This window comes from Myotis brandtii, unplaced genomic scaffold (genome assembly GCF_000412655.1).
Source record: "Myotis brandtii unplaced genomic scaffold, ASM41265v1 scaffold1074, whole genome shotgun sequence".
Lineage (NCBI taxonomy): Eukaryota > Metazoa > Chordata > Mammalia > Chiroptera > Vespertilionidae > Myotis > Myotis brandtii.
Window position 1 is genome coordinate 1,240,079 of NW_005353653.1, and position 25,737 is coordinate 1,265,815.

The 25,737-nt window shown below is 42.1% G+C and overlaps 1 long non-coding RNA gene across 1 annotated transcript in view; it reads left to right on the top strand.

Moving 5' to 3' along the window:
* The first annotated feature begins 5,668 nt into the window (after positions 1-5,668).
* LOC106726565 overlaps positions 5,669-25,737 on the top strand; it is a 25,975-nt gene continuing 5,906 nt past the window's right edge. The window contains exons 1-2 of the long non-coding RNA XR_001362630.1: positions 5,669-5,681; positions 10,039-10,042. This is a non-coding gene — a long non-coding RNA (uncharacterized LOC106726565). The remainder of the gene's footprint in view (positions 5,682-10,038; positions 10,043-25,737) is intronic.

A 25,737-nucleotide genomic window follows, 5' to 3' on the forward strand; every position in this document is an offset into this window, starting at 1 on the left:
CAGCATTTGTAGACAGTTTGGCTCAAATAAACTCACAAAAATTCTTCACAGGTTTGAATATTTTTACATTAACATACAAAACAAGAAAGCTGTAAATGTTTTGAAAAATTTGAAAATAGAAAAGAACTTTCTTATTAATAACTAGAGGCCCAGTGATGGGGGTGGGGTCCCTTCAGCCCAGCCTGCACCCTCTCCAATCCAGGACCCCTCGGGGGATGTCTGACTGCTGGTTTAGGCCTGATTGGGCCTAAACCAGAAGTTGGACATCACTCTCACAATTCAAAACCGCTGGCTCCTAACTGCTCACCTGCCTGCCTGATTGCCCCTAACTGCCCCCGCCCCCGCCAGCGTGATCACCCCTAACCGCCTCTGCCTGCCAGCCTGATTGCCCCTAACTGCTCCCCCACCCCCCCCCAGCCTGGTTGCCCCACACAGCCTGCTGTTCAGTCGTCCGTCCGGTTGTTTCAGTCGTGATGGCCCCTGGCTTTTTATATATTAGGATGTCATACTGATACACAGAACTTTGCAGCTAACAGCATGCTCTCACTTTATACTCTGCACCATCTTTTTAGATATGGTGAGTATCGTGTGCATTTTATAGATAAGAACAGGATATTGAAAGAGCTTAGAGACTTGCTCAAGGCCACATAGCTGAGAAAAGTCTTACTTCCTTTTCGTTGTCTTCTAATTCTGACTAGTAAATCCAGATGGTACAGTCCAGGCTGTTCTAAGCTGCAGTTGTCAAATGCATTAAATCCACTACTTTAAACTGCATGTCTTAACTTACTCTATTTCTTTCTCTTACCCATACAAACAGCACCCCCTCCCTTTCCCCAAAACACCTCTAGTCTATGCTGAGACTTTATCAAACTGCTCTCCATGCTCCAACTAGACCACTCCTTCTTCCCATCCCTATCTTCTCCGTCTGCTCTGAAGCCCATTTGCTTCTCTCTCTGTGTTGTAAAGTTTGTATATAGTTTCTAATCATGTTTGTATATTACAGAGGTAATGACTGTAGCTAGCTAGCACAGGTCCAGGACATGGTGTCATCAATAAAAGCTGTTACATTGATGATGAGGCTGTGAATGTGGATGAGGTTGTTATTTTCATTAGTCTCTTTTCAAACATAAAGAATATCTTCTTTGTATTTAGCATAATAAAGGTACTTGGTAAGCATCATTAGCTATTTTAATGTAATGTATAGGTTATCCATGCAGGTACTACATAGATAGTAACAAAGGCACCATTGTTCTCGCTTATACTGCTGGCATCAATAACTGTGGCAATACTTTGGAAGTGATGTTGCCGAATCGCAAGGACACAGTACTTCTGAGTTTGGAGTGGCCTTGGGAGCACCCAGCCCAGTGGCTTCCAAGGTGTAGGCTCTCAACCAGCAGTAGTGCTGGGAACTTGTCCGAAATGCAAATTTGCAACCCCACTTCCATCTCCTGAGACAGGAATTCTGGGGCTGGGGCCAGGAATGTGTGTTTTTACAAGCCTTTCAGGTGATTCTGATGCACAATAAAATTTGAGGACAACGGATCTAGTCCAATCATCTGACTTAGCAAAGAGAATAGGTGCTGAGAGGCTGGTTGCCTAGGCCAAGGTCACAGAGCAACAGAGGCTGAACTTGTGATCTCATGACTACCTGACCTCAATATTTCTCCCTGTTGCATTTTAAGCTTTATTTTGATGTTCTTCTTTATTTTTAACAGTAAAGTAATTACATCCAAAGTGCTGCTGTTGGTGGCAGCGCTTGCAGAGTGTCTGAGAGCTGCAGCCGCGGGAGCAGGGGCTGCTCGCAGACCCTCCTGTGCAGGCAGCACCTGCGGGTCCTGCCCTCCCAGGAAGCTGCTGGAGCAGAGCTGCCAGCCACAACCATGGCTGCAGGGCCTGTGGATCTCTCCCTCTAAGAGCCAGGAACGTGAGCTCCCAGCTGAGGACGAAGCACAGCCTGGGTGCTAGGCCCGCCGTTTCTACCCCAAGTGGGCCTCCCTGCTGCCACCTCCCGGGAGCTCTCTGAGGGCGGCGGGACCCAGAGCTGCTGGGAGTGGGACTGTGAGGCTGCTCTTCTTTCCTGGCCCACAGGTGTCCACCTCCAAGACTGCCCAGCCACTTGTTGTGCCCACTCCTGCCCCTCTCCCCCCGCCGTTGTTATCATTAATCCTCACCAGAGGATACGTTCTATTGACTTTTAGAGAGAGTGGGAGAGAGAGGGAAAGACAGAGAGAAACATTGATGTGAAAGAGACATGTTGATTGGTTGCCTCCTGCACACGCCACAACCAAGGCCCGAGCTGGGGAGAAGCCTGCAACCAAGGTGTATGCCCTTGACAGGAATTGAACCCTGGACCTTTCAGTCCGCAGGTCAATGCTCTAGAGCTCCCTCTCCCCTTTACGCTTCACAGGAGTCACCCCAATGCATTTCTTCTACTCCTCACTCTGCTTTGGGTCTGGTCCCCCAATGACCTGAACTCACATGTTGCTCTCCTTAAGCTCAGGTTCCAGAGGAGTAAAATGAGGGCATTGGAGCCCCTCCCAATCAGAATTGGGAAATGATGCCTGGATCCTGTGTTATTACTAACTAACGGCCTCGAGCACAAGATTCGTGCATGGGTGGGTGGGGCCCTCAGCCCAACCTGCACCCTCTCCAATCTGGGACCCCTTGGGGGATGTCTGCCTGCCTGTTTAGGCCTGATCCCAGGAATTGGGCCTAAACCAGCAGTCAGACATCCCTCTCACAATCCTGGATTGCTGGCTCCTAATTGCTCACCTGCCTGCCTGCCTGGTCGCCCCTAACTGCCTCTGCATGCCGGCCTGATTGCCCCTAACTGTCCCCCCTGCCGGCCTGGTCTCCCCTAACTGCCCCCCGCTACTGGCCAGGTTGCCCCCTACTGCCCCCCCTTGCTGGCCTGGTCACCCCCAATTGCCCCCCCTGCTGGCCTGGCCACCCCCAACTGCCCCCCCATCGGCCTGGTTGCCCCATGCAGCCTGCTTTTCAGTCATTTGGTCATCCCTCACCAACCCCCCTGCCAGCCTGGTTGTAGGCAGCCATCTTGTGAGGGTGTGAGGATTAATTTGCATATTACCTCTTTATTATATAGGATGGTAAGACTAGAAGCATCTCAAGGTGATGTGCTTAAGTAAAGACACTGACATAAATGTTTGCGGCTGAAGCACCTGTTGTTATGGAGCATCCACATCACTCACATTCCAGCCCCATGAGGACACACGACAGGTCCCAGCCCACGTGCTGTGAGCAGAAGGGCTGTATCTTCAATTTAGGCCAAAACACAAGAATAGATGTCTCCCGAGGCTGGCACAGCTCACTGCAGTGGCTCGGCTGGGTGATGGAGCTCTCATCAGTTCCTGATCTGTAATTCACAGCATGTCCTGTAACAAAAAAATTTAAAAAAATAGTGTGCTAAGCACTGAGATTTTGGGATTCATTTGTCACTATAGCTTAAATGATCCCATTCTGACTAAAATAATATGTGTTTTTTTTTAAATACAGCACATTGAAAGTATCAGACATTTTCATTTTAACCACTCACTTTCTAGCATTATTCTTCATTGTACTTGGGAGAAAACGTGTCATTACAGAGTAAAGATGAAATTGTAATTTAAAGGTCAAAGAAAGATAAAACTTGATTTAGAAATGAAATTATCAAACTGAAGATAGGAGCCCTGGCTGGTGGGCACCCTGGTGGCCCTTGTCCTGTGCACTCAAAGGTGGTTGGTTTGATTTCTGGACAGGGCACAGGCCTGGGTTGTGGGATCGAGCCCCAGTAGGGGGCATGTAGGAGGCACCAATCAATATTTTGCTCTCACATTCATGTTTGTCTCTCCCTCTCCCTCCCTTTCTCTTTAAAAATCAATTTGAAAAATCAATAAAAATGTTAAGATGGGAAAAGTCAGTCATTTGGTGGGGTGGGGGGAGGATCTTATTTTAAAATTCTTACTTAAAAAAACTCCTAGTGTTTTACGTTTTAAAAATCTAGTAAGCAGCTCTATAATCTAATTATGTAGCAGGAGGTAGTTTGCCCCAAATTAATTTACGAGGGTAAAATAATCAACATTATTAAAATTCCCTATTTTTTCATCATTAAAAAAAATGTCACTGCACCTAGAGCAGGACAGTGCTCCAAGGTGCCAGTTGCTGTAAGTGGACTTGTGTCTGCTGTGGGTGGCTCAGTGGAAGCTACAGAAAAGACGCTGGTTTTGGCCTTTTCAACAGTATTTTGTTGATCAGCTGGAGAACCTGCTCTTTTGTCCTTAGAATACAACCACCTTGGGGGGCCCAGCAGTGTCCAATCAGCCCTAACAGGGAGCAATGAAAGGTCAGACAGAAGGGCCATTTTCACGGCCGGGTCACAGTGAGGTTGCCTCCTCATGCCATCAGACGCAGGATGGCAAAGGCAGGACTGTCTGTGTGCTGACTTCTAAGGACAAGATTTCAATCAGAAATACCTTGAAGGAAGCCAACATTTGAGGCCGAGAAGTGAATGTTTCTATATTTCCTTGAAGATATAATCCAAATTTGTAAAATGTGCAGCTTCTAAGTGACACAACCCAGAAAAGCAGTTTACATACATCTTACTTTTAACTACTCTTAGACACTCATAGCAACACCCAAGAAGGTAACACTAGGTTACTCACTTGGCGGTTTGCCATAAACAAAAGGGGAGAAAGAGCTCCCAGCCAGTGCAGCTCAGTGGTTGAGCATCGACCTGTGGACCAGGAGGTCACAGTTTAATATCCGGTCAGGGCACATGCCCGGGTTGTGGGCTCAATCCCCAGTGTGGGGTGTGCAGGAGGCGTGCAGTGATTCTCTCTCATCATTGATGCTTCTATCTCTCTCTCCCTCTCTGTTCCTCTCTGAAATTAATAATAATAATAATAATAATAATAATAATAATAATAATAAAGTAGAGACAGAGGGAGTTGAAGGGCTCTGAATGCAGACGGCACTGAACAAATATTCAACTAACCCGGGAGGCAGGAGCAGCTTTTGTACAGTGAAATAGCAGCAGAATGGGTCATTATCAATCTGCTCTTTTTAAGTTTTTATAAATCTGAGCTCAATGTTGTTTCTTTTGAAGGAAGACCATTGAAAATGTGTATCAGTTTATCTGAGTACTGATTTCACATTCATAAGCAGCAGTAAGAACCAAGTGGAGAGGAATGTTGTGATAATTCTGAGGTCATTTTTGGCACATCGCAGGCCTGGGCATTATTCCTATTTGCCAACCTGTCCTGAAAGGTGTCTATACACAGTACATCATATATACCTGTTGCAACAACAGAAACATTGTCACTGCGAGCCGAAATCTCCTGTGGTTCTATGGCTGTGCACAAACCAGGGGGTGGTGTTCAGGTCTGTCTACATTGCAGTTCTTGCGGGAAGAGTCTCTGCCTCTAACAAGGCTGCAGACAGCATTCTCTTTGCAGAGAATGTGGGCTAGAGGCAACCTGTCATCCTCTCCTCCTGCCCCAAGGCCCCCCCATGGGCACTTGCAGGACCTGCCAGCTAAGAGAAAGCTGGATCCGCCCTCACCTGCAGTTTGGCTTCTGGTCCAGATGCGGTACTTTAAGAGCATCACAAGTGTAGTAGCCTGGGACTGACAGGCCTAAAATGATTACTGATATAAGCTGAACAGCTGCATCCAGGAAGAAAAAAGTGTTTTGGTATAAGTGTTTCTCTGATGGGAGCACATTTTTTTTTGGACTGGAAATGACCAGTTCTGGACTAAAATGAATGGAATATTCTTTCCTTCTGGAAGCACAATACAGAGAGAACTGAGCGACATCTGAGGTAGAGACACAGAGACACTAAAATGTGGAAGTACTCATGGAGAACAAATCATTGCCAGGATGAAGCGTAATTGGTAGCAGACTGTTCACATGTCATATCAGAAGTATTTCCCTACAGCCACTACCATGTCTTGTTATTCCATGCGAATGTTAACCAGGGGCATCACAGAGACGGAGAGTTTTTGCATATTTTTATGATGATTGACAGAATCACCAAGGGCAAAAACTATAACATATGTGGAATCTGAGGAATGGTGGCTCTAGTGGGTATCTTGGTGGGAGAATGGCTTTTACCTTTCCAGAATCTTCATCACCTTCCAAAACTAAGTTAAACAAAAATACTAATTTTTAATATAGACAATGAGTAATTTCTTAATCTTAGTTGAAATATAAGTAAAAGTTTTTTAAATAACTTTACTACATTAATTGGTTTCTCATATACAATGTAGGCAAAAATACTAGTATTATTTACTATGCAGATAGAGTTTCTTTCAAGACAAATCTTCTATTTCCTCTTTCTAACATGACTCCTCAGGCATGCATGTGCATGCGCGCGCACACACACATGCACATACACACGCACACACACACCCTCTGCTAATGATACTCTGAAACCACTGTGGAATCTGCTAAGTAATTCTTCAAGCCTTCCATCGTATCCCCATGGTTATTGCACCAATATTTAGTGAGATGAAATTTGAAATTTATATAAAAATATGTCATTTATTTAATGAATATTTACTGAGTAGTGTCTAGGCACCAGACTCTGAGCTTGATGCTGTTACTGCTTTATGACATTTAAATCTGTGCCTTATCAAATTTATAGAAAGTGGGCGAGGCTTTGTTCTAGTTTATGAATCAGTAAATTCCATTTAACCTCTCTCTCTATTTAGTTGTTTACTTTTCTAAAGCTCCATTTAAAATTTTAAATGCTAGCAATAGTAATAGACTCTTAATCATTCCAGTCCCTATCCTGATGTCAAAGTGGGGAAACTTCCTAAACAAAAGCACCGAGAGAAGACCCAGTCACAGAGAGGACCGACGTCCCTTGTGCACTGTGATGGAGAGCTCTGATGCTGTGTGTAAAGCAATGGACACCAAGAAAGAGACACACAGTGGTCCAAGTAACATAGAACCTGAACACATATTTCTATCATTTTAACCAAGAATGCCAGGGCATTTGTGTTGAGATACCAACAGAGGCATTGTAGTTGGTAACATTCTCTTCTAAAATTGGTGACATTGGTGCAACACAGGCTACACACTGAGGGGGAACAGCCTACAGAATTGCCCATTGGATTATTTTTTTCTTTTTTTTTGTTAATCCTCACCCAAGTATATTTTCCCATTGATTTTTAGGGAGAGTGGAAGAGAGAGGGGAAGACAAGAGAAGCATCGATGTGAGAGAAACACATCAATTGGTTGCCACCTGCATGAGCCCAGGCCAGGGCCAGGGTTGGGAGGAGCCTGCAACTGAGGTACGTGCCCTTGACCTGAATCAAACCCAGGACCCTTTGGTCTGCAGGCCGACACTCAATCCACTGAGACACACCAGCTAAGGCTGGATTGTTTTTTTCTATATTGATTTTCTCTTGGGAGTTTTTCATTAGCTGCCAAATCAATTAGTTTTACTCAATCCTGAGGTCAACATTAAATTTCTCTTATTTTTCAGAGAACGGGGGGGTGAGTATGTCTGGCTTTCTTTCTATTTATTATAACCACCAGGTGTAAATTGATCAACCAAGTAAGTGGGTAAGTGAACTGTGACTATGCCCACGGTTGGGTGAAGGTGCCCTCTGTCTCACCTGCACAGTGATGGGGGCTCCTTTCTCCTCAGCCAGAAGTGCAGTGGGGAGCTCTGTGTTCCAGGGTTACAAACCCTGGGAGGAGCCACATGTGGTAGGAGGAGAGTTTGCTATTGAAGCCTGTTTACGTCTCGCTCCCATCCTGTAATAATTCAACTTGTTCTAGTGCTGCCCTTAAGGTAGGGCTAATACCAAACCAAGTGCTACACTCCTCACTTGGCAGCTCTTAGTCCATTTGGGTGGATCTGGAGCAGGAAAAATAATCTTGAAAGCCATACCTTTTCTCACAAGAACTAAGTATTTTAAATAGAAAAATATTATTTGACCTCTGTAAATGCAGAAGAGCTAAGGCAGTTTAACAAGAACAGGTGGGTCCTGTGAGCTGAGAGATGGAAGCTGAGAAAGAATCAAAGGGAGAGGCTAGGAATGAAAAACACTGTGACAGAAAGGAAGAGTGTCTTTGATGGGCTCATCAGAATGGCCACAGAATGAATCAATAAAATTAGGGATAGATCAATACTTCAACTTTCAAAAACTAAAATACAAAGAGAAAAGGGAATGAAAAGGATGGAACAGACTATCCAAGAATTGTGAGATGATTACAAAAGGTGTAACATAAGTATAATAAGAATAAGAGAAGAAAAAGATTTTAAAAAGGACCAGAAGAAATAATTTTCCAAAGTGAACAACAAATCTAGGAAGTTCAGAGAATACCAACTATAAAAAAATACTATCTATCTATCTATCTATCTATCGATAGATAATATATATATATATACACATATATAGGCATATCATATTCAATTTGCAAAAAAATCAAAGACTCAGAGAAAATCTTGAAAGAAGCCAGAGGGGATGAACCCCACTTCACTTAGAAATAAAGATATGAATGACATCAAACTATTCTTCACAAACCATGAAGCCAAGAAGAGAGTAGAATGAAATATTTAAAGTGTCAAAAGAAAAAAACACACACCAAACTAGAATTCTGTATCCAGTGATTTATTATTCCTAAATAAAGGAGAAAATACAGACTTTCTCAGACAAACCAAAAATGAGATAATTTGTTGCAAGTGGATCTGCCTTGTAAGATGTTAAAGGAAGTTCTTCAAAGAGAAGGAGACTTATTGAGGTCAGAAAGGTGTATCTGCATAAAGAGGAGAGCACAAGGGGAAGAGTAAGTGAAGCTAAGATAAAACATTTTTTTCTTATTTGTAATTGCACTAATAGATGAAAGTTTGTCCAAAATAAGAATAGTGACAATGTGTTCAGAGATTATAGTTTATGGATAAGTGAAATCAATGACAGCAATGGTATAAGAGATGGGAGGGGAAAATTGGGAATACTCTGTTATAAGGTATCTGTACTACCCATCAAGGGGTACAGTATGATTGGAAAGTGAACCTGAATAGTTATAAATGTCTGCTGCAAACATGAGAGCAACCACTAAAAATTAAAGAAACGAAAACCCACAATATATACACATCACATAGGCTAGAACAGTGGTCAGCAAACTGCGACTCGCGAGCCACATGCGGCTCTTTGGCCCCTTGAGTGTGGCCATAAGTTTCAATCGCACTGTACATGAACGCCCGCACATGGTATTTTGTGGAAGAGCCACACTCAAGGGGCCGCAGTTTGCCGACCACTGGGCTAGAATGTAAGCAAGACTGTGGGCTGACACTAGAGAGCATTCCACGAGAACATAGCTCAGTCAAGGAAGGAAGAGGGGATGGGTTAGCTGCGATGCTCTTCAGTCCTCAGAGGTGGCTGTGGTTGAAGGTAACGGGAATAATAAAGAAATACCAGAAACGTTGACAGGATTCGAAAGCAGAGGGGATCCTTTCTAATTTACCCTACGCAATCTGAGAGCTGCAAGCCTCACAGAGAAATTCAGGGTCCACTTTGGCAATTGAGTAAAAGAGCAGCAAGTGCCACGGGGAATTGACAGGTAGATTGTAAGGCAACTGGGTGTTCCGCAGAACATGACAAGCATGAGAGAGGAGGCTGGGCATCGGAGCTTCACAGAGGACCTCGTGGTTGTGAGAGGAGGACACAGTGCATGGGATTTAAAAAAACATGTTTTACAGTCTCACTCTACTTCATGATCTGCGTCTCCTCTAAAAATTCAGCACTTACTACTGGCAGTAGCCTAACCTTCCTCACCATTCCCAAGACTAATTGAGAGTTGAGGGACTCTCATTAGCATAGCCTATCGTGAGTAGGATTCAGAGATTTCACAGGCCACCGTAGCCCATGGATCGGGCACGCTCAGGTCAGCTGTTTACTCCTGGCCTCACTTGGCAAAGCTGGAAACAGGACCACTTGGCTGAGAACGTGGCTTTCTGGGGATGCTTCTCGGGTGTGTCAGCAAGAGCTGTGAGTAGTGCTCTCCCTGAGAAAGGCTGTGCTCATGCCAGCACAGTGGTTGATTCTGACTTGTTTGATGATGATGATGATGATAGATAGATAGATAGATAGATAGATAGATAGATAGATAGATGATAGATGAAAATAGATGATGACAGATATCATAGAAAACCTATTCTGTAGTCAATAATCTATGGTAAGAGGAATCCATGGGTATGAAAATAATAATATAGTAAGGGTCAGAAGTTACAGTGGTAATATTTTTCTTTTATCTTTATTATGTTATTCTTTAGACAAGTCATGTCAGTATTAACAATAAGAGCTAACACTTTCAAATACCCACTATATATCTGGCATCATGTTAGATACTTTATATACAATGATTAAAATTCCCACAAGCTCTCAGTCCACTCATGAGTAAGGTGAGAGTCTGAGAAGTTTAGTAATTCATACATATAATTTTCTGCTTATAAAAAGCAATATTTGCACCTTTTTTCCCTGATAAAATACCCTTAGTTGTACTTGGGAACAAAATCATTTGCATAGAGCAAAGATAAAAGCATAATTTAGAGATAAAATACATAAACTAAAATAATAAGAAAAAAAGCCTATCTGAAGTTTATTTTAGATATAGTGCTTTTATGAAAATAATTAAACCTTGATTGGTTTTTGTAAAAATCAAGGAACACTAGGAGGCTTGCACTGAAACCGAAGCCTCTATGAGAGTGATTCCTGTAATGTTGGTCTCAGAGGAAGGAGTCCACTGGGAAACAGAAAAGCTGACTGTTGCTTTTCTTTGCAACTTTCCTGCAGATGCTTGACTAGGTCCCATGACCGTGGACACCATCACCAAGGGGTCCCCATCAAATGCTTTTATGAACATGGAATAGCAGAGAGAAAGGAACTTGATATGTCCAGTGAGCAAGTATGAGTCCTTTGCCTGAAGACCAGAACATAAGCAGAATGCATATTTTGTGCAAAAGTGATAGACAGGCCTAGAGAGGCACCAAGGAACTCACTAATTAGCACAATGAACATGTAAGTGCAACGCATGGCTTGCCTATTGGAGCCTTTGGCAGAACTAGTTCCCTCCTCCCAGCCTGGCCCATTGGTAAAGTCATAAGATTTACAGATAGGCTTCATCTTGCCTGTCCCTGTTAGCAGCCTGGAGCCCTCTGTGGGGAGACTGGTGATGGCAGGAGTTTGTGTAGATGGTTTGTAGTTACACAGAACTGGGGTGGAAGCCTGGGATTGCCACTTAATCCTGTGACCTAAGACAGACTGAGCCTCAGCTTCTTTATGGACATAGCAAAGTGTCTGAGACCTACATCTTGTGCTGAAAGGGAAAATAAGACATTTTGGGGGCTAGCCATCTGAATCCGTGCCAGTAATCTGCCTTCTGACGCACTCCTGCTAGCTGATAATTAACTCCATTCTGATCTGTGATGCCTGTCCTGTCTTTCAGAGCCTTTTTCCTGGAATACTCCCATTTTCCAGAGGCCATAAACCATGAACCATACACACCCCCCGGAGAGGGTTGGCAGCTCTGGCACCAGATAGGCCAAGCCTCTGAATGTAATCTCCCCTCCCCCATCCCAACTAACTGGCGAGTAGGGGGAGCTGCAAAGCCGGTGAAAAGTCTGGAAGCCTGATCCATATTTGGGGGACAAAGAAACTAAGGGTATAAAGGGAAGGCTTCGTTCATATTCATCACTCAGGCTTTGGAAACTGACTCCCCTGAGTCACTGTACTAGTACATCTGCAAATAAAGGTTTTTTCCTGACTGAATCTTTTGAGTACCGGTTGTGTGTTTTCTGGTCGCCTGGTAAATTCTGCAACATGCTATTATAGGCATGTCATCATATGAAGCACCCAGCACAGCACCTGACAAACAGCAGTTGGTCAATATGTAGTAACTTCCTTGCTTGGCGATACACTTTCCTCCGTAGATGGCACAGTGGCCTGGAGGTCTCAGGAAATGATCATTGTAAATGAGGATCCAGACGGCACGTGTCTGTGAGGCTCTAAGACACCTGTCATCCTTTTTTTTTTTAATAATTTTTATTTCTTAAAGTATTAAAAAGAGTATTACATATGTCTCCTTTTTTTCCCCCCCTTGACATTCCCCCAGCCCCTACCCCCCCCATCCCCAGTGTCTTGTGTCCATTGGTTAATCTTATATGCATGCATATAAGTCCTTCGGTTGATCTCTTAATCCCCCATATGCATGCATATAAGTCCATCGGTTGATCTAACCTGTCATCCTTAAAGACATCTTTCTTTTCTCTTTTTTTTTAATGTGAGTTTTGGCACATTGTATACTTCAAGGAATTGGACATTTTATCTTATCAAATTTGTGGGCATAGATTGTTCATAATATTCCTTTACTATCATTTTTTAAAAAATATGTTTTTATTGATTTCAGAGAAGAATGGAGATAGTGAGAGAGACAGAAACTTCCATGGTGAGGGAATCATGATTGTCTGCCTCCTGCACGCCCCCTCCTGGGGATCGAGCCTGCAACTGGGCATGTGCCCTTGACCAGAATCGAATCCAGGACCCTTCAGTCCACAGGCTGACACACTATCTACTACGTGAAACTGGCTAGGGCAGTGGTTCTCAACCTTCCTAATGCCACGACCCTTTAATACAGTTCCTCATATTGTGGTGACCCCCAATTTCATTGTTACAAATTGAACATAATTAAAACATAGTGATTAATCACAAAAACAATATGTAATTATATATGTGTTTTCCGATGGTCATAGGCAATCCTTGTGAAAGGGTTGTTTGACCCCCCAAAGGGGTCACAACCCCCAGGGTGAGAACCACTGGGCTAGGGCTTAAAGACATCTTTCGATGCTAATTTTTTTTGCCATATTTTTATGTGCAACTTCACCCCTTAGATATATGTATTTCTTATTCTCTTCCTCTGCTTCTCCTTTGCACAATTTTTCTCCAATTTTTGGACTTGCTATATCAGTGAGAGTGACTAACATTTATGTTGGACTCAATACACAAAATCTGGGAATCAAAGACGCCTCCTGAGGCTGCTATTTTGATGAAAGGAATCTGAGCACTATGGACAAAAAAAAGGGGGGAGCGCACATGCTAACTTGACTAGTTCAGGGAAGGCCTGCATGGCCATCTTGCAAACTAAAAGACCTAAAATAACCACAAAGGGTGGTCTGAATTAAATATTAACTAAAAGCAGTTTATAGGGGTAGTCATGTCCTAGGTCAGTATTTTCCCCGACAAAGGTCAACTTAGATCTTTACTGAGCCTATTGTCTTTTTGCATCTAAAATAGCATACCTGTGAAATGTCTGGGGAACTTGTAACTTCCCTTTTGCCAGACCCCTCAGGGCACAACAAATGGCACCAGGGCATTCCCTCATTGTTATTGTTATGTTAATCATCCACTGTTAACTAAGTTCATCTCTATAAAAGAAGCATATGTCCATCATTTCACTTTTTATCCAATCCCCGCTTTGCTTTCTCCCACCTCCCTAATCTATCACCAATGGATTCCATGTGACCCACTTATGTCTTTTCCTTTCGATGGTAATTTATGAAAACAAGGTATAAACTCCCCATTCTCCGGGGCATTATCCCAATCCGCTGAGATACTGCTTCCCGGCAATTGTTGACAGTTGGCTCAAATAAACTCACAAAATTCTTTACAGGTTTGAATGTTGTTTTTTACGTTAACTGTACAAATTATGAGTAAGAGTGGGTCACAGGTTGCCTGCCTAGAGACGGCTCTGTTCTCTGAAGAACCTGCATCCAGCCCCTGCAGCCGAGTCAGCCACAAGCTTCCCAGCAACCACAGAGGCTGCAGGTAACTACCTGAGGGCCTCACATCCCACCTTCTAGCGTAGGCCCCTCATATAACTGGGCACATGGGAAAGCCAAGTGTGTCTTCCCTCCCCTTCCCTACATGTCTGCTCCCTTGGCCTCCCACCTCACAATGCCCTTGACTGCGTTACAGACACTGCCTCCCAGAGCACACCTGCAAGGCCTTTTCCTAGCAGAGGAACCTGAGGTCAGGAAAGAGCAGCTGCCCCTTCACAGTCACAGTCTGAGGGGAGGAGAACCCTGCGCCTTGGGTACTAGGCTCCCACCAACCTCCTCACCAACATTTCAGCTAGACAATAGCCACATGGATAGAAGAACAAAGTGACTTCTAATCCTCCCTCCTCCTTCCTTCCTTCCTTCCTTCCTTCCTTCCTTCCTTCCCTCCTTCCTTCTTTCCCCTCCCCTTTTCCCCCCCCCCCAATCCCCCCCCCCCCCCGGTGTGGAATGCTTGTTTCTCTAGTGATGTCAATCTGTCACAGGGAAAGCATCCCCCTGTCTTGGGTGCAGAGAGCTTCCCTCACAGCAGCTGTGCCAGCAGGCTGGAAGCCGGGCGGGTGGGTGCCCGGCCTGTTTTGACTGACGCTGGCAAATCCGTGTGGGCATCCCTTACAGCAAAATGGTGCCTGGGAGCAGAGCCAAGCTGGGGAGAGAAGCACAAAGTTGCAACAGATTATTTGTCTGCTGAAACAGAAGGAGGAAGATATCGAAACCTGGATCCATTTGAATCCAGCCTCCTTAACATGTTCTCTATTTGCAACACAGAAAACTTCCTCTAATATCGGTCAACAGGTGCTATAACTATAGCTTTCCTGAATATTAGTCATCGCAGCCGTGGCAACAAAGAAGGAGGAAGTAGCAAGGGGTTTCCAGGTTTCTCAGGCTGCTTCTCCTGGTCCTCAGCCCGAGACACACATGGTCGGGCCTGTGACTGGTGAGTGTGATGAGGAAGATGCTTGGTCCACTGTGCTGTCCAGCACACTGTGCATCCCTGTGTCTCAGGTACGTAGTGCATTGATAGAAGATTATATTTGCTTTTGTGTCTCTTAGGCTGTAAGCTCCTTAAGGCAAGTGTATCTTTTACTTAATTATCACTTTCAGAACTAGCACATAGCACATATATATGGGTTGAATGGTTTATTTGTTGAACTAAATTGCATAAATGCATGACATGTTGGCATTCCAATTTCATTAAGGAGGTTTGAGTAAGTATGACCATTTCTGGAAATTTAGCAGCACTTTTTACCTTAAAAGATCCATCTACAATTCCATTTTCATCCATTTGAGACAAACACCAAAATGACACAAATGTAAATTATTTAATTGGGTCATTAAGGCAATCTGCTTGTGGCTCAGTGCACACAGAGAGCTGAGGAAAAAATAGAATTGAGAACATAATATGACTTCACTTTTTCTTTCAGATTTATCAGAAAATGGCTAACCCTGACCTCCCATTTCAATATTGTCAATGTGACTAGAGAAGGAAAATAAAAAATGAAGCCAAACTTCAAGCCGAATAAAAATGAAATTAAATGACAATCTCAGTAAACGTTGTCTCAACAACTTTGAAGGCATATCTCAAGACCGAGCAGCTTTTAGAGGCTTGTTCTCACATCGGTCAGGATGTTCTGGAGAGGCGCGAGTCCTGGGATGGACCCAAAGAGGTGCCCCTCTAGGAAAAGATAAACTAGCAGCCAGCAATGGTCAACTATAGAGGTAGTGATCTGCTGCCTGAATCCCCAAGTCTTAGTTTAAAGTCGTGAGGTGGAGGTAAGGAATGGATCATCCCTGAAGCCTGGAGTGTCCCCTCTATCTACTGAGACACTGGCTGGAAAACTGAGAGAAAGAATCCTGAGCTGTAAGTCAGCAGTTAGGTCTACACTGTCTGGTTGTGTTCCCAAACCACAGTGCTGGTGGGATGAAGACATTGAGGGTGATCTCCTCTGTTGAGTGACACTTGAGAGGAAAGTTCAGCTTTGTCTTGCCCCCCGCCCCAGCCCCACACACACACACTCCATGCCTCTTCCACACGATTTCAACAGTAAAATAGTCCATTTATTTTGTTTGGCTCACTGTTTTTTACACACAAACTTATCTTATAACATTTGGTTAAAATTATTACTTTTGCAAAATATTGAAGTAGGATTGTTTAGCTCTGTGATGGTAGTTTTATCAAAAAGCTTTTGATTTCCTGTTGCTTATTTCTGTTTTGGTTTTTAAAAATAATATTATGGCCTCTAGCTATAAATGAAAATAGTTAAATATACAGGTAATTTAACTCCATCTTTTCAAATATTAGATTTGGGAATATCAGGATAATAAAATAAAGGTTTGTTATTTCCAGATAGATATTTGATGTTGTGTAGTTATAACCTACATAAGGTAACATTTTGAAAATTCACATTATTGGAGCATAAATAGAAGAATTATATGATTTTTCAGCATAAATGTGACATGTCAAGTAAGCATGGGATTTAAGTAAACCAATTTAATTTCCAAAAGTCCATTGCACTTAGCAGAAAATTCTGCACCATGCACACCAAGCTGTCACATTGCCCCATAAGCCAGCTCTGAATTATTACTGAGGATTTTAATCCAACCCTCCAAATGCATTATGTATGTATCTGTACATGTGTGTTAAAAATCTGGAGCCTCCTAGGCAGGTCTTAAACAACATAGCACGTGTCAACTTTGCACCAGGAAATGGTGGGAATCCTAAAGCAGAATATTATACACTTAAGCTATTTTTTTCCAGTTAAGTACACTTAAGTGTCAAATGCTTATTCAAAGAGAGACCACACATGTGTTTTCTGTGGATGCTGTCCCTATCATGTTCCCCCTTCGTAGTATGAATCAGTATCCTGAAGAATTTCTCTCAGACTGCAGCTCAGCTATCTGTGGCCTGGGGACAGGGGTGGGGAGAACGTGACACAGCTCCTCAGGCATTCATGCTTGAAATCCTGGATGTGTATTCAAAGTGTCTTACAGATGCGTGAGAATTCCTGTCTGACGTGACATTGTAAACCGGTGACTCTGAAACCACAACTCCAGAGTAGTGACACTTGGTGTCTCTTCTTAGTCACCAAGCAAGAACTGCAGGTGAATTTGGTTCTGCAGTGGTCGGCCACTTGAAATAAAGGCCAAGATGTTGGGAAACATGTGTTAGCTTTGAGTGCCATGGTAAGAGTAGAGTCTTGAGAAGTAGACCATGCCACACCCTGCCACGGCCTTCAGTGGGAAAAGCACTGTGAATGCCAGTGGCTCCTCTCTTGGTGCAGGACCTCCACTGCCCTTGGGGTAGGATCTATTGACATTACCACTGGGTTTTGTTATCAAGAACTTTGGTTGAGATGACTCCACTGATACTCTAATATCAAGCATGTGACGTTGAGGCTGGGAACAGCTCTGAGGCTTTCTGTCTAAGGTGGTGATTGTCAATCATTTTTGTCTTTGGACCCTTTTACACTTTTAAAGGTATCTATAGCCTCATCGAAATTTTGTTAATGTGGATTTTATCTATTGATATTTACCATACTGGAAAATAAAACTAAGAATTAAAAATTATGTAACCATTAAAAAATAATAGCAGTAGGCCTATTATAAGCTAAAAGAAAAATTTTAGCTTATAATTTTAGAAGAAATAACTATATTCTGAAAAAAAGAGAGAAGAACATTGTTTTCCAATTTTTGCACATTTCTCTATCATTTCCTAGAAGACAGCCAGGAAACTCAGTGCATCTGGATCCAGTCTGTAGCGATGCTACCTTCCTGCTGCCTTGGTACCTCCACTGTGCATTCAGGAGAGTGGGAGTGAAGGGTTGTGCGCTGTTACTATTGCCACGAAAATAGTTTGGATCCTGTGGGCTGCCTGGTGTCTAGGTGTCTCCAAACCACACCTTGAGAACTCCTCTCCTTGGAAGTACAATGGAGGGTAACAACAACAATAATAATTACAACTAATATTACCTAGATCTTTACCCTAATTTAAATGTTTTTCATATGTTACCTTATTTAGTCCTTGTAGCTACTCCATAAGGTAGGGATTTGGTAGCCCTGTATTTATTTTCCAGGTGAAGAAACAGAGGCAGGAAAAAAGTTAAGTGACTTTTCCGTGATCACATAGCTCATAAGTGGTGGAGCCAAGATAGGACTCATGCACAGTGCTACTTTGCAATCAACAATAGTAATGGGGGTGCTGGTAGTATTTAGCATATATGTAACTTGTCTATGTATGGTGTTGGTAGTATTTAGCACATATGTAACTTGTCTATGTATGGTGGTAGCAATATTTAGCATATATGTAACATTGTTTTTGTAAAATGCTGTGTGTCATAATTAATTAATTAATTCTTTTTGCCCTTACATCAGATTAATAATATACTTAGTATTACCATCATCATTATTTGACAGATATGGAGAATGAGTTTTAGGTGAGGTCATATTTAGATTTAGTATGTGGAAAAATTATATGAGCTAACAATAAAGTTGTGATATTATAGCAGTTAAAGAGGAAATCATGCTAAGATTAGATGAGGCGGTCTGATGCTTCCTTTAACTAGCATCATGGCAGAATAAGATACAGTTATTTCTGCAGAAGTAAATTTTTCCAGAACAGTTCACCTTTACTGCTTTGTGGGCCCAAATTTTTAAAGTATAGCTATACTGATGGAAAGGATCATGATAAATATCAACTTGGATTACGTGCCTTCCTTTGGTGATGCTATGGAGGCTATTGAAGTGTATAGGCCTCTATTTCTTCATTAAATAATTCAAGGGTTCAGAGGTCCAAGATTGCAGCAGCATAGGAGAAAACTAAACTCAGTCCCTCCAGTGAGCAAACTCAAATATACACATTTATAGACGGAAATTACTCCTATGAGACAACTGAGGACTAAATGAACTGCTCCAAACAACAAACAAGAGGAGACCAAATAGAGAAGGCCTACAAACTACAGGCCCTCTGGATGCTGTAGGAATTCTCCAGGTTGCAGGAGGTAGGGAGCCTCATGGCTTAACGTTTACATCCCCTCCACTCTCACAAAGTGGGATGGAGCTCTATTTGGGTGCCGTTGCCTCCCTGCAAGATCACCATGGAAGGTCCCAGCTACACTGCCTGGAGCCTCCCCAACAGAGGGGACAACTGTGAACAACAAGGCATCACCACACTCACCTGGCTTCCCTGTCAGCAGCCTTTTCAGCCCAGCAAGCCAGTGCTCCAGGCATCATAAGCACCTGCCTGGCTCCAACCTGCTTCCCCAAATGTCTCACACAGAAAGCCCACATAGAGGTTGCTTATACACAGGACCACTTTCTCCACTGAAAACAAAAAAGAGAATGGATAGAGAAGACTGGGGAGCTGTGGGAGCTCTCCAGGAACTGTGGGAATTCGCTGGGGTCAAAGGGGCCAGTAAGCACCATTGTTTATGCCCACCTTCAGCTCCACAGGGTAGGTGTGGGCTCTATGCAAGTGCTCTGGCCTAACTGCGAGGTCACTACAACATATTCCTGGACATGTTGCCCGAGCCCTTCAACAAAGAGTTAGAAGGCATAATCAAGAACCAAACAGACCTAAAGAATGCAATAACTAAAATGAAAAATACATGAGAAGCAATCAACAGCAGATTAGCTAACACAGAAGTATAGATCAGTGACCTGGAAGGTGGACTAGTGGAAATGAGCCAATCATAACAACAGAAAGAAAAAGAAATTTTAAAAAATGAGGCTAATTTAAAGAACCTCTAGGATAGCATAACATGCTGAAAAAAAAATCACATTATAGGGATTCCAGAAGGAGAAGAAACAGATAAAGAAACAGAAACTTTATTTAAAGAAATAATAGCAACATTTTTTCCTAACCTGGGAAAGAATACAGACATCTAGGTGCAGGAAGCACAGAGAGTTCCAAATAAAATTAAAGATGAAAACAATATTGAAAAAAGTAGGGCAAAAGGTAGAGTTACATACACAGGAAACCCCATATGGCTATCAGCTGATTTCTCAGCACCTACTCTACAAGCCAGAAAGGAGAGGCAGAACATTATTGAAATGCTGAAAGAAAGGAATCCACAACCTAGAAGAAGTTATCCAACAAGGTTGTCATTCAAAATTAAAGAAGAGGTAAAGACTTTCCTGGACAAACAAAAACTAAGGGAGTTCACCACCATAAAATCTTAAAAAGTATTTTTTTAAGCAGAAAAGAAAAGGTCAGAACCAGAAGTAAGAAAATATAAGAAAGGGATATTACATAATTATAAAGGGGCTAATCCAAGAAGAGGATACAACATCATAAATGCCTATACATAGGAAAATTAATAAGGGAAGAATGACCTCAATGTCATGTTAGACTACATTTGAATAAGAGACATTTACAGAACATTTCTTCCAAAACTTGTAGAATACACTTTTTTTTAAGTGCACATGAAACTTTCTCCAGGATAAATCACTTATGGCACAGAACAAGTCTCAACAAATTCAAGAAGATTGAAATCATATCAAGCACCTTTTCCGACCACAATGGCATGAAAGTAGAAATCAATTGCAGGAAGAAAACACAAAATTATGTGGAGACTAACAACACAGTGGTGAGGGCCAGAGGAAGGGGAGGGCAGGGTCTGGGTGGAGGGAGGCCAAGGGGAGAAAAATGGGGGGCATGTGTAATCATGTCAACAATAAAAATTAAATTAAATTTAAAAAATATGTGGAGCCCTGGCCAGTGTCTCAGTGGTTAGTGCATCAATCTGCACACTGAAGGGTCGTGGGTTGGATTCCCAGTCCAGGGCACATATCTGGGTTGCAGGTTCGCTCCTGCCCTTCGTTGAGGTATGTGCAGGAGGCAACCAGTCGATATGTCTCTCTTACATTGATGTTGCTCTCTTCCTCTCTCTCCCCCGCCCTCCCTTCCACTCTCTGAAAAGCAATGGAAAAAATATTCTCAGGTGAGGATTAACAACAAAAAAATATGTGGAGACTAAACAACATACTACTAACAGCCAATCACTCAAAGAGAAAATAACACAGGAAATAAAAAAAAAATCTTAAAACAAATGAAAATAAGAACACAGCTTTTCAAAATTCATGGGATGTAGCAAAAGCATTTCTAAGAAGGAAATTTATAGTTCTAAAGCCCTACACCAAGAAACTAGAAAAATCCCAAATAAATAATCTAATTCTACACATAAAGGAACTAGAAAAAGAGAATCAAAGAAAACCCAAAGTAAACAGAAGAAAATGGTTAACATCAGAGAGGAAAGAAGAAATTTAAAACACAATAGTAAAGATTAATTAAACTAAGAGTTGGTTCTTTGAAAAGATAAATAAAATTGATAAACCTTTAGGTAAAATCATAAAAAAAAAGAGAGCCCAAATAATGAGAAGTTATAACTGACATCACAGAATTACAAAGAATCATTAAAGAATACTATGAACAAATTATAGCAATATATGCAAATAAATTAAACAATCTAGAACAAATATATAAATTCTGAGAAGTATATAACCTTGTAAGACTAAATCAGGAAGAAATACAAGCTCTAAACAGACCTATGACTGGAAATGAAATTAAAACAGTAATCATCAAACTTTCAACAAGTAAGTCCAGGAACAGATGCTTCTCAGGTGAATTTTACCATAGAGTTAAGTAAGAAGTAGCATCTATCCTGCTTACACTATTTCAAAAAATTGAAGAGGAAAGAATACTCCCAAACTCATTCTGTGAAGCCAGCATTACCCTGACACCCAAACCAGACAGACATTACTAAAAAGGAAAATTATAGGACAACATCCTTAATAAGCATAGATGCAAAAATTCTCAACAAATTATTAGCAAACTGAATTCAACAATACATGAAAAAGGATTATACCCCATGACCAAGTGGATTCATCCCGGGGATGTAAGAATGGTTCAACATCTGTAAATCAATCAACATTAACTAAATAAAGGATAAAAAACATATTATCATTTCAATAGATGCAGAAAAAGGCTTTTGACAAGATTCAACATCCTTTTATGATAAAAGCTTTCAACAAGGTGGGTATAGAAGGAACATATATCAAGAAAACAAAGGCTATATATTACAAACCCACTGCCAATATCAGACTCAATGGTGAAATGTTGAAAGCTTTTTCTCCAAGATCAGAAACAGGACAAGGATGCCCACTCTCACCACTTCTTTTCAACATAGTATTGGAAGTCTTAGCCACAACAATCAGACAAGGAAAATAAATGAAAAATATCCAAATCAGAAAGGAATACGTAAAACTCTCATTATTTGCAGATGGGATGATATTATATGTAGGAAACCCTAAAGATTCCACCAAAAAAAAACATTAGAAATAATGTAAATTGAACTAATCTGTTCCAGATCCCCAAATGATTCCCTGCTTTAACCTTTCTTATGTACAGTTCATGTCTAATGTACTGTTTAATCTATAAATAAATGCTTAAAAACAAAAAAGATGTGAAATATAAATGAAAAGTTAATGAAAGGAAAGGAAATATACAGTAAAAATGAAAACTTAATAATAATGAGCAATAACAAAAGAAAAAAAACCCACAAAAGTTTTCACAGCACAATTTCTTAAGATATTAACAATGTGAGGTTTAGTGGTAAACTGGCACATACTCCTGCATTCTCTCCTTTGTGTTTTTCCTGAGAGATGCATGACTGATCATACAGACATCAGCATAAAAGGGTCATCAGGTTGAGAAGCGAGTAGTTCAAGATGAGAGACGTTCAATAACTGAGGTTTGATTATACTCTGAAAATTATAAGACACTGAAGAAAGTAATTGAAGAAGACACAAATTAATTGAAATATATATATATCTTGCTTATGGACTAGAATGATTAATAGTGTTAAAACACACACACACACACATTATATATATATAATCTTGCTTATGGACTAGAATGATTAATAGTGTTAAAATGCCCTTACTGGAATTCCTATTAAAACACAAATGGCATTCTTCTCAGAATTAGAACAATGAATCCTAAAGTATATATAGGACTACAAAAGACCCTGAATAGCTAAAGAAATTTTAAGAAAGAATCAAGTGGGAGGTATCATGCTTCCTGATAACAAAGTTATAATAATTAAAACAAAAAAGCAAAGATATACAGTGAAGTAAAGGCGGTATCTTAAATAAGTGTTAGAAAATTGGACAGATGCATTCAAGATAATGAAATTGGACCACTTTCTTACAACATCTACAAAAGTAAACTCAAAATGGATTAAAGATTTAAATGGAAGAGTTGAAACTAAAAAACTCCTAGAAGTAAACTCTTTGGCATTGCTCTTAGCAATATGTTTTTTAATATATTTCCCCAGGCAAGGGAAACAAAAGGAAAATAAACAAATGGGACTAAATCAAACTAAAACAGTTTGCACAGAGAAGGAAACCATCAATGAAACGAAAAGACAACCTACAGAAGGGGAGGATATATTTGCCAATGATACATCTGATAAGGGGTTAATATTCAAAATATATAAGAAACTTATATAACTTATATAACGTCACATCACAGAAATGTTTTTGACAAAAAAAAACAAGCAAACAATATGATTAAAAAATGAGCAGAACATAACTTCACAACAACAAAAACAAGCAAACAATATGATTAAAAAATGAGCAGAAGGCCCTGACTGGTTTAGCTTAGCGGATGGAATGTCAGCCTGCGGACTGAAGGGTCCCGGTTCAATTCCCGTCGCGGGGCATGTGCCTTGGTTGTGGACACATCCCCGGTACGGGGTGTGCAGGAGGCAGCTGATCGATGTTTCTCTCTCATCGATGTTTCTAACTGTCTATCCCTCTCCCTTTCTCTCTGTAAAAAATCAATAAAATATATATTTTTAAAAATGGGCAGAGGACCTGAATAGACATTTCTCCAAAGAGGGCATACAGGTGGCCAGCAAACATGTGAAAGGATGTTCAACATCACTAATCATCAGGGAAATGCAACTCAAAACCACAATGCAGTATAGCCTCGCAACTATCATCAATAAATCAACAAACAACAAGTGCTGGTGAGGATGTGGAGAAAAGGAGACCCTCATATGTTTTTGGTGGGATTGTAAACTAGTGTAGCTGCTATGGAAAACAGGATGGGGATTTCTCAAAAAATTAAAAATAGAGCTGCCATACAATCCAACAATTCCACTTCTGGATATTTACCTGAAGAAAACACAATAACACTAATTCAAAAAATACATAGGCACTTCTATTTTCATTGCCACATTACTAGTAATAAACAAGATATGGAAGCAATCTAGATGTCCATCAATGGATAAAAATGATGTGAGATTATATATATATATATTCATCAATCAAATAAAATGAAATGTTTCCATTTGGAGGGATAGCTCAGCTGCAAAGGTTTTCCCTGAAGAGTGTAGGGTCTCAACCCCAGTCCAGAGCACCAGAGCTGGGAAGAGGAGCCCACATAACATCTGGCTGTGAGAATTAGAAAAGATTCTGTTCATTAGGGGGAGATATAAGCGAACTGGAAACCCAGGTGCCATCTTAAAGGAACAACACAAAAAATATCATTCACAGTTGCTCACTCTGGGCTCCAGCAGAAGTGGGGGGCGGGGCTCACAGTGGAATTGATTTGGATGAGTAGAGACTGGGTTCTATGGCTCTGGAGAGAGAGCTGAGGGGACAGCTGCCAGGGTCCCTGTGCCGAGTCCCCCTCCCACACTGTAAGGTCATCATCTTTCGAGGAGCACTCCCATCACAGGACAGCAGCCTGAGGAAATTCAATGGCTCCCTTCCCCATTCTCCACCAATCTGCCCTGCAGAGCTCACGCCTGAGGAGGAGCCAGCTACCTGGGGCCAGAATGTAGAGGTCCATGCCAACTCAGAGGGTGTCAGTGACTGAGTTACATGGCCCTGGGGTGGGAGGAATCTCCCCCTGCCACCTCCTGCAAGTCTGACCAGTGTCACTCACTCACAGGAGATCCACTAGCCCCACCCACCAGATCCTGTCAAACTCAGGATCTCCAGGAAGTCTAAATTTGGACAGACTGAGTTGTGTGGCTCTCAGACGGGGTGATCTCTCCCTCACATGCCTGACCAATGCAGATCTCTGCCTTCCCATGGCCAAACCTTGGCCTGTTTGGGTCAGATAAACACTGTCAGCTGCCCCCAGATGACTCCCCGGGACCCTGCTCCACTATAAACATCTGCAGGCACCTGCTGGGTAGCAGCAGCTTTGCTGGGCTGTTGCTGGGTGGCTTTGGACCTGAATCAGTTTGGGGAAGAACACTCGCTGCTTTCTGGTGACTCACTGAGAACCTACCTCCTACAACTCGTGTACTGCCACAGGCTCCTTCAGGGATTTACCTAATAGTCATCCATCAGGCAGAGGCAGGAGGCGGTGGATATCAGGGTCCTTGGGCCTTCGGCTCACCTGTCTGGGGATCCGTGCTGGTGGAGGCTGGCTTCCATGTGCAGTATGGCCCCTCCACACACACCCAGATTAGAAGAGGCAGCCACAAACCATGAAGCACTGTTTAGCTCCAAACAGGTTGCCCAGGGCCAGGCATAAGCAGCGTCTGACATCAACTGCATGAAGTCCCTCCCAAGAAGCCCCCAGAAACAACACACAAAATGGCAACTTCAGATGATTTTGAAGTAGAATCCAAGGAGCTGCACAAGTGACACATCCAAAGTGAGGTCACAGTAGGCAACTGACCCTTCGGAGGCAAATTCCACTTTGTGTGGTCAACATGCAAAGCCACTTGTGCACTGTGGTCAGAGTCAAGCCTCAGGGTCAGCCAGCCTGAGGATTTACCCCCACATACATACACCCCAACAGCAACCACAAGTCAACTCCAGCAGATGTGCTCAGGTAAGGGACATTCCTGGAGAACCCAGCTCAGGTGACCAAGGAGA